The sequence below is a fragment of the Pteropus alecto genome, unplaced genomic scaffold (genome assembly GCF_000325575.1).
Source record: "Pteropus alecto unplaced genomic scaffold, ASM32557v1 scaffold75, whole genome shotgun sequence".
Classification (NCBI taxonomy): Eukaryota; Metazoa; Chordata; class Mammalia; order Chiroptera; family Pteropodidae; genus Pteropus; species Pteropus alecto.
This window is the reverse complement of record NW_006440638.1, coordinates 18,206,453-18,223,270: the sequence shown is the minus strand read 5'-3', so window position 1 is coordinate 18,223,270 and position 16,818 is coordinate 18,206,453. Positions and strand designations below refer to the sequence as shown.

The 16,818-nt window shown below is 38.2% G+C and overlaps 1 protein-coding gene and 1 pseudogene across 3 annotated transcripts in view; one reads left to right on the top strand and one right to left on the bottom strand.

The window, feature by feature from the left end:
* Nucleotides 1-3,337, bottom strand: part of FHIT (fragile histidine triad) — a 1,286,618-nt gene extending 1,283,281 nt beyond the window's left edge. For all 3 annotated transcript variants that reach the window (XM_015593668.2, XM_015593670.2, XM_006917499.3), the window contains exon 1: nt 3,146-3,337. The gene's annotated coding sequence lies outside the window, so the exon portion shown is untranslated. The remainder of the gene's footprint in view (nt 1-3,145) is intronic.
* An 8,840-nt stretch (nt 3,338-12,177) lies between these two features.
* LOC112484397 lies at nt 12,178-12,297 on the top strand (annotated as a pseudogene).
* The last annotated feature ends 4,521 nt before the right edge of the window (nt 12,298-16,818 follow it).

Genomic DNA, 16,818 nt, shown 5'->3' with positions numbered 1-16,818 from the left:
GCATTTCCACATTAAAAGAGAAAACTGAGATTAAAGAAAAAGATGTGGGAACGGCGCTCAGGAGTGCCTATGAATGCAATTCCGCAAATATTTTTTCGGTGTCTACCAGTGGTCAGGCACTGTGCTAGAAGCTGAATGATCAGACTGTCAGTTGGGAGAGTTCTGGGGACAGGGGGTTGGGGGTCAGGGGAGGTGAAGAGGCGTGATGGGAAGACTGTCTCCCATAGTGACCATCTCAGGAATGTTTAGCCAGTAATTTACATAGCTGTTACTTTATTATCTAATTATAGGGAAATCATCATTCACGCACAAAAGTTGAGAGTTACCTACTTTATCTGCGAACACATAATTGAAAGGGCCAATCTGTCCTCTAAAACAAAAGTTTTGTATAATTCAAACACTTCATGTGATCATTTCTAATTCCCCATATTAGAGGGTTAGACTTTAATGTACGTGAATACAAACACCGTGCCATATTTTGCTCTCAAGTATCTGAAAGAACAAAAGAGAAGAGTATTGAGAGCCAAAACAAGACTAATTTCCATAACAGAAATGGAGCATATTGAAGCTGCATGTATATACAAATAGAAAGGGACATAGAAACATTTTCTAAAGCACTCCATGAAATATTTACAGGAATAGGCAAGGACAAAGATACCAAGTAAAAAAGAAGACACATACAGTACTATGAGCCCTCCAGAATCCTGCCTTGTTGCAGAAACAGGATGCTTTCAACACAAGGGCATGAGATAAAGACCATGGACCGCTTTGTACTTCACTCCCCTCATTTGTAAAATGAAAGTTAGATTAGATGGATTTATAAGGTCCTTCCAGCACTAACCCTTTAGCTACTTTTCATCCAGGAGGCCCCTGAACCTAAAGAGAGATAAACATGCTCAAATTTGTTGAATTAATGAAATATTATAATCCCACCAATAATAAAATAAGAGAGAGAGAGAGACTTCACAGCAATTGGTCCTGGTCTATAACCTAGAGAGAATGAATTAGGGGGCAAACCATTATCTAAACAGCTTTACGTCTGGTGCTCCTGCTAGTTGACTGCTAGTAGAATGAAAATAAACCTGGACTTGGAAATAAGATATTTGGGACTAGTCTCATCTCTGACACAAATCAACTGTGTGGCCTTGGGCAAACTGCTTTACCACCTAGGCGAATTTCCTCATCTCTGAAGTAAAGGCATTATAAAGCTATATATAACTCAGATTTGTGGAACCTTTGTAATACACCAGGAACTGTTTCAAGACCTTTGCTTAGATTTAAATGCTTCCAAAGGTCTCTGCTGCTCTAACGTTTAATCTAACTAAAGATGCCACATGGTATAATGGAAAGATTCCAAATTCTGTACTCAAAAAAGTTGGGCTCCCTCTCACTCTGTAAGGTAGTCTTTTTCTAAGAAAAGACTGTCAAGCAGACTGAGTTATAATCCCAGTACTTCTATTCTGTAGCTGAATTAACTTGGACACATTAACTTCCCTAGCTTTCGTTTCCTAATATGTAAAACGTGTATGAAAATGGTTCTCTCTCTCGTATAGCTTTTGAAAGAATTAAACTATAACTAAAGTAATATATATTTGTTAAATATGTTAAATTTTATTATTAGGTGTGTGACTGTGGATAAATCATCTCAAGTTTTTTCCCTCATCTACAAGTGGGAAATACAGAATTATTAAAAGAGAAAATGCTCTGTAAACTGTCGACTGTCAGCTATGTTGGAAAGTATGCATAATCCCTAATACTTGGAAAAGCGCATACAATAATCCCCAATTTAGTACTTGGAACAGAATATACAATCAATGATAACAAAAAACATATTTACTAAACATATCTCTCTAGTCCCAGCTCACAGCAGGTGGACGCAAAGGCTAGCAGCCAAGAACACAGTGCCACAGGCAGTTTTATTTCCGAGTCAAAGGGCTGCTCCACCAACCGCGGGACGTGAGACTTCATCTCCCAGGAGACACCTCACCGCGCAAAATGGCACGCTGGGAGGTGGAGTATCGGCCCTCCGGTTAACAGGAGGCGGGACTCAAATTCCCAGAAACCGCCGCTGCCCGGACCGCCGGGCCAAAAGATGGAGCTAGAAAGGGAGAGTTCGGATACACCTGTCTTAACAGGTGCGAGTAGGGGTCGCTCTCGGTAGTCCAGGACCCACCCCAGGTCAAAACTTTCTGAAACAACCATTGAGTGTATTTTCCGATGGTCCCCAGCACATTTCTGAGCGAGATCCAGAATAGTAACGCTGTAAATTTGCAAAAGGCAAACTTTCACCAGCAAGACCTCTTTTAGATTTCGGCTCCAGGCATTATCCTTGGGCCACTTGGGCAGGGAGCCTTATGCTTTTTTCCCAGATAAGTATTGTGAGTGGCTGGTCCAAGGTCATACATAAGAGGCAGAATTTGATCCTAGAGAGGAAGCTGCAAACTCAGCTCCAGTTCATTAACCTGCCTCCTTCCCAATAGCACAGTCCCTCGGCCCGCCCATGGAGATCTATATCTATCTATCTTTAAAATCCTCCCATATTTTCACATAAAAAATATTAAGCCATAAAATAGGTGTAAGGAGGTCCAACAGAGTACTGATGAGTTCTTCCATTATAACGAATTCGATACTTTGTGTTTTTTAAATATTAACTGTAAAATTCTCTCCCGAGATACTGCCTTCCCTGTGCCCTGCTTGGTTCCTGTCCTGGACACGTGTTCAAACCCACCCTCCCTTTGGGGAACACAGAGCTGGGTGTTTAACACAGATCTATTGGGGCAGAGATTCCCTCTTCTTGCCTATGAAATTGTCAAACCACGCACGCAAAGGCGTTCAGTGCCAACTACACCACCAGAGCCGGGAGCTGAGGCATACTTGGAACTACTAGAATGGTCCCGTGGCTCAGTTTACCCACTTACAAAATGCAGCGGAGAAGTAGCGGATTAGAGTTTGGGCCAGTGCTCAGCAACCCGCCCTGAAAACGTTCGGGAGTGGGGTGAGGGTCTTGCTGACAGATCCCCCACCTCCCAACAAGCTTCGCTGGCCGTCCCGGCCCACTGGGCCGACAGGGAAACGACCCGACGCGCGTGGAGCCCAAACTCGCGCCGCGAAACACTGTTCGACTTGTGCTTGTCCCCTCCCCTACCTTCCAAGATCTTGGTAGCTGGAAAGTGAAAGGCAGAGGGAGGGAGCGCGGGGCAGGAGCAGCGCCTGGGCTTGTGCTCACGGGGGTGGCTGCCTGAGGGACCTGAGAATATAGAGCGAAAAGTCCCGCGACGGGACGGAGCGGAGCGGAACAGAGCGGAGACTACAATCCCCAGCTTGACCCGGGATGGGAATAGGACCTAAGATGGCCGCTCGTATGGGGATAGGCGCGGGGGCCAATAAGCGCAGAGCACGCTCCTGCACTGGGCCAATCACAAGCCATGTTGACACTAACCTTGGTCAGGGGCGGGAAACACTGTCCCTCTCAGGACAGACGTTGAGATGAGAATTCTCCTGGAAAGGTTTTTTGTTATAAGTCACACAGTCTTTGTTTTTTGGGGGGTTTTCCCCAAATCGAAAATGTAACATAATTATTTAGGTTATGCTGCATTTTTGCTTTCTTCTTTCCTCCCAAACCAAACCTTCCTATGTTCTAAAACTGCACCACAGGCACTTTTTCGGTGCTATTTCTCTCCTTTGCATTTTCATTATCAAGCATTGTCAATAATTTATTTATCTTTTTTATCCTCTTGCCCACTAGAATGAAAGATCTATGCATACTCGGGTTTTTGTTCTGATCACTGCAATATTTCTAGCACCTAGAAGTATATATATTATACATAGTATGATACAATATATGTACTATATATTACATGTATTATATATAGTAGGCACTCAGTAAATATATTTTGAATAATTAAATGAATTTTTCTTTGTTCTCGCTTTTCTCAGTGCAGATCAATTAAATCCCTTTCTGACCACCATGAGGCCCTTGTGCTTGCTCCCTTTTTAAATTGAAAATCATTCAGTATATTCTGTACCAGATGCCATGTGAGTGCTGGAGAAATCATTGAATTTGCCCCAATTCCTAACCTCAGGATGCTCCTGGTCTTGTAGAGTACGAGAGGTAAACTTAATTTTTCAATAAATGCAATTTAAAATTGCAGAGAAGCCAAATAATTTTACAGAGTCTTACAGCTCACAAGCAGGGACTAGAATCTTGGTATTACACCATGCTGCTTCTTATAGTGACCTCTCTTCTTCAAGATTGCCTCCTTCTCTTTTCTTTCCTTCCCTCTCAATCCTAGACCTGAGGAAGAAGAGGCATTTGCCAGTCATCTTTTACATTTAAAAGGGAGAAACAAAGAAAAATACACTGGAACAAACACTGAGATATGTCCCACTTTCTCTGGTACCATATCCTTTTTTCCCCCTCACTTTTTTCTTTGGTTTGCGTCGTAACATACAAATGATTACACCAAGTCTTAGATCTCTCATCCTTTCTGATGTTTGAACACCACAGAAAGTAGTGAAATGCCCTACAAAATGTCCTGGTGTGAAATGCTGATGTCCTAGGAAGCTTGATTCTCAGAGAATGTGACAGTGGGTTATGGCCAGTTTACAGGTCACTACACAGACACCATGGCCACATAAAATATTACAGAATTGTAAAAACTAGATAAAATTGAAAACAATTACAGATAAAACAGCAACAATGTATTCAATATGTATACAGACTAATTTTGTGCATAGTGATTAAACCCCTCTTCAGGATTCCTACCCTAATCTCTCAATTTGGTTTTTTTTCTTAAAACAGTTCTTTCTAGCTTTTATGAACATAGACTCAGTTCAGCAGTCCCAGCTTTTCTCAAGCTGATAGCATGAGAGATTTCAACATATGTGTCAGGAGCCAGACTAAATGCAAAAGAAATTACTGAACCATATGAAACTGGAAAGCTCAACAACTAGACTCTTTCTCCTGAGAAAGTATCAGCCTATAATCACTACATCTTCTACTTAGCAATCAAAAGGCAAATGTCATAAACATACTCAAAATCTAAATAATGGCATGTAATGATTATTAAACCATTGCCAGGAACACAAGTATGAGCATACAGGTATTACTTCAGCTGTAGATGATACTATCTGCTGGGATGAAGGTCAGCTATGACCTTCAGCAATACATACATTCATAAAAGAGCATTAAGACATACATTTGCCTTGGACTTAGGACATCTAAGTGCCAAGTAGGGAGATAACTATCTGATCTGCAACTTGATTAATAATCACCTAGAGATGGTATCTTAGTTTGAGTTCTCCCAGAAGCATATCCTGAGACAGGTATTCAAGTGCAAGTAGTTTATTTGGGAGGTAATTGTAGAAAACAGCAGTAGGAGAATAGGAAAGTGAAATAAGGAAGGGAAGACAGAAAAAAAAAAAAGTGTGCTATCAGACATGTTACTGCAAGGGGTGATTTGAGCTTAATCATCCTGGGAAACTTAGGAAACAATGCGGAACACACGCCTTAAACTGAGCTATCCCACCAAAGGGACAAAAGAACTGGGTTATTTAAATAGCAACTCCCATCAATCAGTGATTGGGATCTGCTTTCAGCGGCTGTTAAGTCTTTGGCTCTTCAGGCATGTTGTATGAGAGGGCAGAGTTGCCTCTGGTGAGAGATAGCCAGATACAAGTGCTGCCATTGGAAGTAAGGCTACTGCATATCAAATGGTAAGAGAATGGTGAGTACTGGATGGACACCAATAGTATTTGCTATAGACTTTGGTCCACCACAGCTCATATCACTGAGACTAGCAGAATAAGAATAATTCAAAAATTAAATATATACAAAAAAGTAAGCAGCTTACCACATTATATACCTCATTATATTAACAATTACGATAGACAGTATTTTCTAAATTCTCACTAAGACACAAACCAAACAAAAACTACAACAAAAGCCTCTTTTACACTGGGAAATATGAATGAACTCTTTGGGGACTTAAGGAAAGGCTTCAGTGAGACTGGGGTTTGGTAGAGTGAGGAGCAAGGAGATCAAGGGGAAAAGGAAATTTTAAAAATATTGCTGGAGACAATATGTTGTTTATTTAATGATATTGAAGAAACACAAGTAAAGGCTTGGGATTTTTGATAAATGAACATTAAGTGCACAGACTGTGGTCTTTAGACCTAGAAGACAATTGCGTGAAAGACCTCTGTGGATTGTTCTTCATAGCAAATAGCTTCACTTGAAATTACAGTTATTTGTCTTTCTGTTTATCCTCTGTCTTCTCCAAATAAAATGTAAGTTCCATGAAGGCAAGAACTTTGTTTTTGTCCTATTTGATAGTAGGCACTCAATAAATACATGGTCAGTGAATGACTATGTTATGGCCATAAAAAACAAACAGGTAAGTACTAGGAGAGACTGACATTTGTACCACTCATTACATTTAGTTAATCCATAAAGTAAAGAGACAAAAGTAACTCGGCAAAAATCTCCCATTATCACAAAGCTTGAAACCATTCTGATGTGTGAAAAGCCTGATAGTCACATATTCTTCTGGTTTAGTCACAAACTTCCAACAGCATCCTCTTCAAACAAACAGGAACCACTTTACCATGGACACAGATCTTTAAAACTAGAAATGCCTTAGAGGTCAAAGAGTTCAACCCTCTGCATAATCCATCTCAGCTGTATAGTAGAGGTCATAATCCAGACTTTCAGACAAGAAATCTTGGCAATATTTAATTGAAAAAAAAAATCACATCTAATATGAAAATGTTATATTAGAAAGAAGAAACATGATGCATTGTTTTGCAATACAAGGTATAAAAATTTTGGGAAACTCAGCTATACCCAAATGCTCCAATCTCCTTCACAAATGTCTCAGCTTGTAATCATTCAATGTTTCGGCTGCTTTTGGAAAATTCTGGTTGCTGATAAGCACCATCTAACGATAAGCTGAAAAATTTTTTTTTAAATTTTCCTCTACCTTTTTTAATTCACTCATTTATTCCTTTGTTGTTCTGTATTAAATGTAGTCCTTGGGTAGATTTGTTCATCAGATATTTAGAGATCAGTCTATTCCCTATAGTTAGTGAACATATGCATGCTGTCTCCTTTTAACTCTGCCTCATAAATAATCACACTTAATCCTTCTTAATGCCATCTTTTGCAATCATCTTCTAGTTACCTAGAACATAAGGTGCATAAAACTAAGCTCAGTGTCCAAGCTGTGATCTCACTAGGGTGGCTAAGAGATAAGCTATGATTTTCCATCACTCTTTCAAGAAATCATGACTCTAAACACATTGCCCTGGTTTCACTGCAGCTTTAAAGGGATTTCATCATTCTAGAAGAAAAACACATTAAAAGCATTTTCTAAAAATTAAAAAGTTTATTTCTTTAGGAGAAGACTTAGTGAAGAATGGGATGCAACTTCAATTCAGCTCAGTTTTTCATGAATTGAGGGTTACTCTGGGTCAGCCACTAGAATGAATGAATCTGACACAGTCCCTGGTATTGTACTGTCATGGAGACCATAAACAAGTTAAAAACATGAACAAATCAATGTGATGTCATAGAAGTCAATTCTAGAATGAGTTGGATCTGCTACCAACAGTGGAAGAAAAAGAGAGTTCTAGGCAGAGGCAACAATATATGGCAAGTACCAGAGCTCAGACAAGGTAGATTTATCAGTCTGCCACCTAGAATGAAATAGGGTAATGGTGAAAGAGGCTAGAAGTGTCCCAAGGGACAGCTAACAAGTTTCATAGATATGCTTCTTAGTCTGCTGTAAGAGCAATCAAGAGCCTTATAACTGTCAAAAAAATGGCTTAATTTTGAGGAAAAAGGGAAAATGCATTCAACAAATATTTATTGACCTCCTACTGTGTATTGCATTAGTCTAGGTGCTAGGAATGCAGAAGTAAATAAGTCATAAAAATACCCACCCTCATGGAACTTCTAGTAGAAAAAGCAGACCATACACTAACATACAAATGTACAATATATCATAGGTGTCGAGAAATGCGATGGGAAAAAAAACGCAGAGTGAGGGACTAGAAAAGTTCATAGGAGATGAGGTCAAAGGTAACCAGAAGTCAAATCATGTAGGCAGTAAAGTCTTAAGGGAAAATGTTCCATAAATGTACTTGTCAGACAGAATATATAGTATAATCTATTTGTGTAAACATAAAGGAATTGTGTTACACACAATTATTGAGGTCCATAATCACTCATCCAAAACTTTTAGGACAAGTGTATGTTGGAAATTAGTAATTTTTTGGTTTTTAGAAACGTAATATATGCCTGTACCATCTAGTGCATAACATTCCTAGAGGAAGTCTTGGCACACTGCTCTGCAATCAACATTAATATTTCTGCAACAAAATATATATGGGATAAATAAACACTACAAATAACTCATTATCAGGTCTGCCTTTTGTTTTTGGATTTGGGGATTGCATTTAATAATCTATTATTAAATTAATAATAGATCTTATTTTCTAATACTCTAGGAAGTTTCTTCTGTTTCCTCATAGAACATGGTCCACTATCTGGACTTGTTATTTCTGTTTCATTTTGTTTTACTTTATTTTTAAAGCAAATCTGTGGGATTTTTGTCTGTTTTGGTAACAGGATGTCATGCTTGTGATAAACATTTGCCTGAAAGAGATTTATAATGTACAAGTCCTTAAAATATTTAGACATTTTAAAATTGCAGTTTGCAACCTCCCTATTTCCTACCACTCTCTCCCAACAAAATTCAGAGAGATGTATTTAACAGACATCGTGTTTCATGGTGAATATTATTGGCTGTGTGGCTGAAAACTGTAATTAGCCATGCCTCACTGATTCATACATGAACTGTTTGAGGTTTATTATTCCACTGGAATGTTAATGAACATGAATACAAAATACTCAGAGATTTTCTTTTTATCTTGGTAAAGTACATACTGTAAGGGAAAAATCATTTAAAATAATTAATGAAAAAATATTTTGTGTATATAACTAGGTCCTTGAGTTTTTGAATAGTAAATAAGACTGTATAATTTATTGGAGCCTCTTCTCTATGAAGCACACATTGACTTTATATACATTAATTGATAAAACCTTCAGGACCCCTCCCTATCAGGTAAATGTTAATAAAACCCAGGCGTCCTAACTTTTCTGACCTTTCCTCCAGTTTCCAGATAAAAAACCAGCTGACTAAGATGCTTCTACATCTTTGAAAACAGAATGGGCATGAAACTAATATTCAGAGTTCAGGTGTCATCTATGAGTAGCATTCTAATATGAATGTAGTTGAAAATAAAAGTAATTTAGGGAAAATGATATTTCATCACTGCCTTAATCTAGTAGAGATTTTCTTCATGAGAAAATTAAACCAAACACAAACTGGAAATATGACTTAACTAGGCCTGCTTCTGTATTTAGGGTCACCAAAGCATACTGTAGAAGGAAATCAGATTGCTTTCAGAATCCAAGAACAAACTCTACTTTTGACCTTTAGAAAGCTCATGATGTATATGCCTACAAAATAAACAAAATAATTTCAAAGTAAATTCATTGAGTGCACCTGACCTTTTAAACAGAGCAGATGTTAATCAGATTTGTACAACTTTAATCTAGCTCAGCCTCTATCTCTCCATGTAGTTTTTAAATATCATAAAGAAGAGTCTCACAACAGGGAATCTTTCAAATCGGAATAGATTTAGAAATGGAACAGAATGTATGACCTTGCTTCAAATAATGAAGTATAACTCGGACACATAAGCAAGTGAGCTTTATGACTATAAACCAATATATTGTGCTCCTGAGGAAAAGTGACTTTTAAAAAATATTTACTTAAGTACATTGTAGGGAGCTTCTCAGAATTATGATATAACATGATTTGAGTCCTGATACTGTGTAAGGTACCTTTGGGGAAACTTTGAGTTGAAAATAGGCTGCATATTATGGAAAGGTGCTCCATCTGAACACTGAATCTGTTTTCGTTCAGTCACATCATTTCTACATTTTTGTCTTCAAATATTTGAACTATGACCTTTCTAGAATGGGCTGTTAAGTAACTCGATAGATGTCATCTTGCCTCCTTGGGTAACCAACCCTGACCCCATTCCGCAATAATCCTTCTCAGCCCAAGTAGCTCTGATGGGGCTAACTGCATTTATTCTTGCCCAAAGGTGGGGGGCATTTCACAGAAAACAAACTTGATCAAAGCACTCCAAGATACTTGTCCGCATGATTGGCTCAAGAATGGGCACCTGACCCAAGCCGAGCCAATATCCTCAGGCGTTTTGTCAGAGAGACCAAGAAAGATAGTCTCTCTTCTTCTACAATTACAAGCTATAATGATAATACAAGTGTGGGGCTACTGGCTACATTGCCCACTTGGGAATTAAGTCAAACAGGGGCAAGCAGAGCTAAGAGATGAAAGGAGGAATAGAACCCAGGTGGTATTGCATCCCAGAATTCAATTTTGTCTGAAGCTATCCCTTATATTTTGCCAGTTAAATGAGCCTTTTCTTATCTAAGTTCGTTTGAATTAGGCTTTTGTTACTTGCAGCCAAAGGAGTCCTTTGAATTACAACTAATTCATAGAGCTGACAGATAAACTCTTAAACTACTTAAACTACCCAGACTAGGAAAGTGAAATGAAAGGGATAAATCTCTTGCATTCAGTTGTAACTTGGAAATTCTCAAAACCTGGAGCCATATCAGCCTCTACTCTACCAGTCCCAAAACTGTGCATGAGCTGTCTGAGGACCGAGAGATGTTTCACCTGAAAAAGAGAAGGCAGCATGTGCTTGCTGGGCTCAAACACGTGAGGTCTATTTTGAGAAAAATGGGTTGGGTTTATTCTGCAGAGTTAAAATTCATACTCACAAGTGCTTGCCATTGAGAGAAATGTTCTGTATAACATGAGAGATAACTTTTCTAACCATGAAAGCCATGCTAGCAGACAAAACGTGACCCTTTACTGGCAACGTGACATCACTCCCTCTGCTGAGTGAAAGTTTGGGCAAAGTGACATCTAAGATACCATTCAACTCTATGATTCATTGAATCAATCAAAGTTCGATAATGATGATGATATTTGTACTTTATCATAAATCAGCTCAACCTTTCAGCAAGTCACAAATCAATCACATAAAAGGAGTCACAGAGAAAGAAATGAGTCAGAAAATTTTCCTACAGGTGATGATACTTGCAGAGTTTTATAGGACTTGGTTTAGATCACACACAACATGTTGAACAACGCTGCGTTCAATTCTGATTCTTGAAGAAACTACTTATCCCTACAAGTGACTGTCCATTCCTGAGCGCGATGCCGGAAAACACCTTGGCCCGCAGAAAGGGCAGGCATATGGGCATAGGTAAGTGAAAGGGTACTGCCAATGCTTGAATGCCTGAGAAGGTAACCTGGATGAGGAGGATGAGAATTCTTCGCCAACTGTTCAGATGATACCGTGAATCTAAGAAGATTGACCACCACATGTATCACAGCCTCTACCTGAAAGTGAAGGGTAATGTGTTCAAAAACAAGCAGATTCTCATGGAACACATCCACAAGCTGAAGGCAGACAAGGCTCACAAAAAACTGGCTGACCAAGCTGAGGCCCATAGATCTAAGACCAAGGAAGCACACAAGCTTAGTGAAGAGTGGCTCCAGGCCAAGAAAGATCAAGACTCTGTCCAAAAAAAGAAGAGAACAAAAAATAAAGTACCACCTCTCTTACCTGTACATAGTGGCCTTGGCAATTATATAGATCAATCGTTCAATAAAATAGCTTTCATCTGCCTAAAAAAAAAAAGGGTTTAGAGGGAGTATTTTTTAATATGTAAATACACATATAATGATAATATATTAGAGTACCATAAAGAAATTTTTAAATTCCTTTCATTGCATATAGCTAATAAGCATTAACACAGCAATGTGTACCAGACACTCCCAGCCAATAAATGTGGATCCCCATTATTACACTCTACCATTTTGTGTTGAGTATATGCTTTTGCTTCTCTTTCTGCCATTATTTTGAGTATTAGTAATTTATTTTGTGTCCTCAAAAGTATTTTTGACACTCAATGCTTAACAATGCATAACAAAGTGACAGGAGCATGCTAGACACTTAAATGCAAGTTTAATAGAAGTTCAGGGTCCCTTCAAGAAATGTTTGAGAAGGGTCTACGGCCATGCTACCCTGAACAAGCCCCATCCTATCTGATCTCGGGAAGCTAAGCAGAGTTGGGCCTGGTTAGTACTTGCATGGGAGACCACCTAGAAAGACCAGGTGCTGTAGGCTTAAAAAATAAGAGATTGTAAACTGACAAGGTCTTTGCAATCTCTGAGGTCAACCAAGGGTTGCCTCACCTAAAAAAAAAAATGTTTGAGAAGAAAGAATCAGGCAAATGAGGACTGAAAGATATCCTTTGGCATTTATGAAGAACAGAGTAAACACCACTGCAGCCAAGGAGAATCAACAGAAATTATATGAAAGCTACTTAAAATTATTGCCAGAGGCACATTGTGATATAAGGGGTTTTAAAGAGAACAGGAGTGTGGTTGCCATGCGAAGGGCTGGAACGCGTCTGCCTGAGGACAGTGATAGGAAGAGCCAGTACGTGCTTGTCACAGTAGCACTCCCATTCTCAGGAACGGAACACCCCGTCCATCTCCTGACTTCTCTCTAAAACAGACTTTTAGTGCTGCAAAGCAAGTAGGGAAATGCATTCAAGACAGAGAACAGCATGTGAAAAGGAAAAGAAGTGTAAAACAAGGCATTTTAGAGAACTATAAATGGTTTAATGGTATTGTAGAGGAGAATATGGAAGACAGGTAAAAACTGAGACTGGATATGTAGGCAAAAACCATATTATGAAAGGGCTGGTAAAAATATTCTCTAGAGCTGGGGCTACACCTGTTAAGCAACAGGGAGCAAATGACCAGCTTTAGCAGGCAAGCGATACGATCAAGTTTAAATTTTTGAGGAAAATCTTTCAGCAGCACTATGGAGGCTTGATTGTAGCAGGATATGATTCCAGGAAGGCGATCCAGCGGAGAGGTCACTGTTAACAATTAGACAAAATTTTACACCTGTCAAATTACTGTTACAATACTACTACTACTGCTGCTAGTAATAGTAATAGTAATAATACTCAACCTGGTGGTATAATAAATAGGTAAATTTCCAAAAAGTTAGTTACAATATGTTAGTCAAGTAAGAAATTTTTAAAAGTTAATACAAAAGAAGTTCATGCCCTTTGACTCAGTCATTCTATTTCTAGGATCTATGGTAAGAGAATAGAGATGCAAAGTGTATGTTCAGTTATATCTTCTCACAGTCTTCTTTCTGAAAAATTAGAAACCATTTTAATGTTCAACAAAAAAGTAATGGTTAAATAAATGAAATGTGTCACTATCATTTAAAATGTTTCTAAAAATGTTCACTGACATAGAAAATTGCCCAAGGAATAATGTTAAATGAAAAAATAGAACACGAAATTGAATATATGGTATAAGCCCAGGCTTTAGAAAGGTATACTCATTTAAAAACTAAGAAATACATAAAAATGTCATTGCTACTTATCCCCAGGTGGTGGAATTGTTGATGATTTTTATTTTCATCTTCATATCTTTTCGTATTTTTGATTTATTATCATGAACATGTCTTAATCTTACAAACAAGTGTTAGGTAAAACCATTTGAAATTGCCTACTATGGACTGAAGTGTGTCCTATCAATATTCATGCGTTGAAGCCCTAATCTCCAATGTGATGGTATTTGGAGATGTGTGCACAAGAGGTTATGTGAGCTCAGTGACGTGGTGGCCACCTACAAGTCAGGAAAAGAGTCTCACCAGAACTCTGTCTTTCTAGAACCCTGATCATGCACTTCCTGCTTCCAGAACTGTGAGAAAATAAATCTCTGTTGTTTAAGCCACCTAGTGTATGGTATTTTGTTATGGCAACCCAAGCTGACTAATAAACTGTTGAAATTGACTCCTAAAATGACAATTTCATATGTTCAATCTACTTAAAAGAGAAATAAAATAAAAAAAGAAACAGACATCAAAAATACCTTTGTAAATGAATGCTAAGGGCCAGATCTAAAGCAATAACAGTAAACAATAAGAAGATCAAAGAAGCAAAGGACATTAAGACGGTAGATTCTTAAAAAACAAATCCAGTTTTTGCACTAAGAAACTGAGTGATAGCAGTGGTAGTATTCAAGACAAGAAGTATTCAGGACAACCTGTTTGGTAGCTATCCTCTACAATGGCCCCCAATAATCCCAATAATCCGAGCCTCCTGGTATTCAAACTCTTGAGTACTTTCCTTCCTCATGTACAAGTTGGTCAGTATTCTATGTCATGTATAATACTGCAGGAGCAGAAGTGATGGTACACCACTTCAGAGATGAGCCCTCACTCTGGGAGAAGCCAGCTGCCAGGTTGTGAGGACACAGCCTATGGAGAGGTCCACATGTTTAGGAACTGAGGCATCGTCAACAGCTAACAAGGAACTGATATCTGATGATAACCACATGAGAAGAAAGTTTGAAAGCAGATCCTCTAGCCCCAGTGAAGTCTTCAGTTGACTGCAGCCTAGCTTACACTTTACCTTGACCTCATGAGACACTCTGGGCTAAACCACCCTGCTAAACTGTGCCTGGATTCCTATCCCATGAAAACTGTGAAATCATAAATATTGTTTTAAGCGGCTAAATTTTGAGGTAATTTTTTATATAGCAACAGATAACTAATACCACCAGTTTTGATTTATTTGCTGATCTAAGGAGCTGAGTAGTTTTTGAGGGCAGGAAACATGGCCTAATATTTAAAGCCTCTTGTTGCATGTAGCACATGGTCTATGTTCAGTAAATATGTATTGCAAGCTGGAAAGGTAGAAAGGAGGCTGGAAAAGCTGGAAAAGTATTTGGACACCTCCTGGTGGGGACCCACTCAAGTGTAGAAGACATAACAGTTTAGGATAAAGATTTGTTTATGAAGAAATGTGGTGTATGACTTTAGCGCTTGATACTACTTTAAGGACTTGTATTGCTTATAAGTGTACTTTAATAATCTTATGTACTTTAGAAGCCCATAAACCCTGAATGACTCCAAATTGTAGAATTCTAAACTTCTAAGTTATTTTTCCTCATAGAACAAACTTGAGAAATTGTGGACCTAAATTTTTTTAACTATAGAAAGGTTTAGCAAGATATTTTTCTCGAAATTCATTTTAGTACCTTAGGTAATTTGTAGCTAGCAATTTTCTGCCAGCTTTCCATTTTACTTTGGACTATTTTGATCTTGATTTAAAGCCTAGAATTTGTGAAATTTAAATTTTTATAGGACATTTTACAAATTATAGATGCATTAGTCAATCCAAGAAAATTCTCTTTTCACTGCATCCACAACTGTACTTTATTGTTCTATAAATGATTGATCCCACTAGTACTTGGACATGTTAGAACCAAGGAGAAACAATGCTGAATGGTTGTATCCTCCCAAAATATATGTTGAAACCATAACTTTCAATGCGATGCTATTAGGAAGAGGGGCGTTTGGGATGTGATTAGGTCATTAAGGTGGAATCTTCATGAATGCGATTAGTGCCCTTATCAAAGGGACTCCAGAGACTTCTCTAGCCCTCTCTGTTATATGAGGATTCAAGAAGAAATTGGCAGTCTGCAACCTGGAAGAAAGGCTCACTAGAATCTGACCATGCTGCACCTTGAACTCAGACTTTGAGCCTCCAGAACTGTGCAAAATTAAAAAAAAAAAAAATCTATTGTTTATAAGCCACCCAGTTTATAGTACTTTGTTGTAGCAGCCTGAACTAAGACACAGAAAATCAGTCCATTTAAACTTGAGTGTACAAACAATGATGGCTGGTCTCTATTTACTTCGTTACTGAAATAATCCCATAAATACACACACACACACACACACACACACACACACACACACACACACACCCCAGATTTTACAAAACCAACTCATATTCTTTTCACTCCAGGATTCAAAGAAAACTAGAGGGATTTTGTGAGTCTCCAGAATACACTGTATGCCTAGTGAGAGTGAAATCAGAAAAAATTTGGGATGCTCTTCAGAGATTCCTTTATTAAAAGGTGAGAAATGAAAGTCTTTCATTCTAGCCAAATATTAACAAAGATTCACATGAAATTTATGTCTCTGAATAGAACCACAAAAGCTGAGAAAGAAGAGTCGGGATGGCCAAGGAGTTAATCCATTGCTTATCTGAGGAGGGATTGGATCTTGCAACTCCTTCTCATTTACTACAGAGTATGGTTCCATCAGACAACCCCTCAACTGCCCAGCTCTTGCTTCAGAGAGTACCTAATTAGGCACAGCAAATAAGAATTTTCCTTTGAGAGCATGACTGGTTTTTATTTCATATCATTTTATAATTCACTTTGATATTCCTTGTTCCACTTCCATATAATCTGCAACTTTCAAACACTGGGAGATTGCATTAGCGTGTAGGCTTTGTTTAACTAAATCATAGGCAGTTTTTACTTCTTTTAAAAAGAAATGGCAAGAATATCTTTGACTGTATATGTTAACTGTAATTAAGATATCATCTCCAACATTTCCCTCTAGAAAATCAATAAATAAAATATGAATTGATACGACAAATTCATTCATACTGAAAAGCAAATAACAGAATATTCCTCATCCTTCTGTTGCAAACAGAAAGATGCCTGGCTGTGTAACCTTTAGAAAAACATTTAACTTTTCTATGCCTTTGATTTCTAATCTGTAATAAGATAAAGTTCCTACCCTAGGATTTGTGAGGAC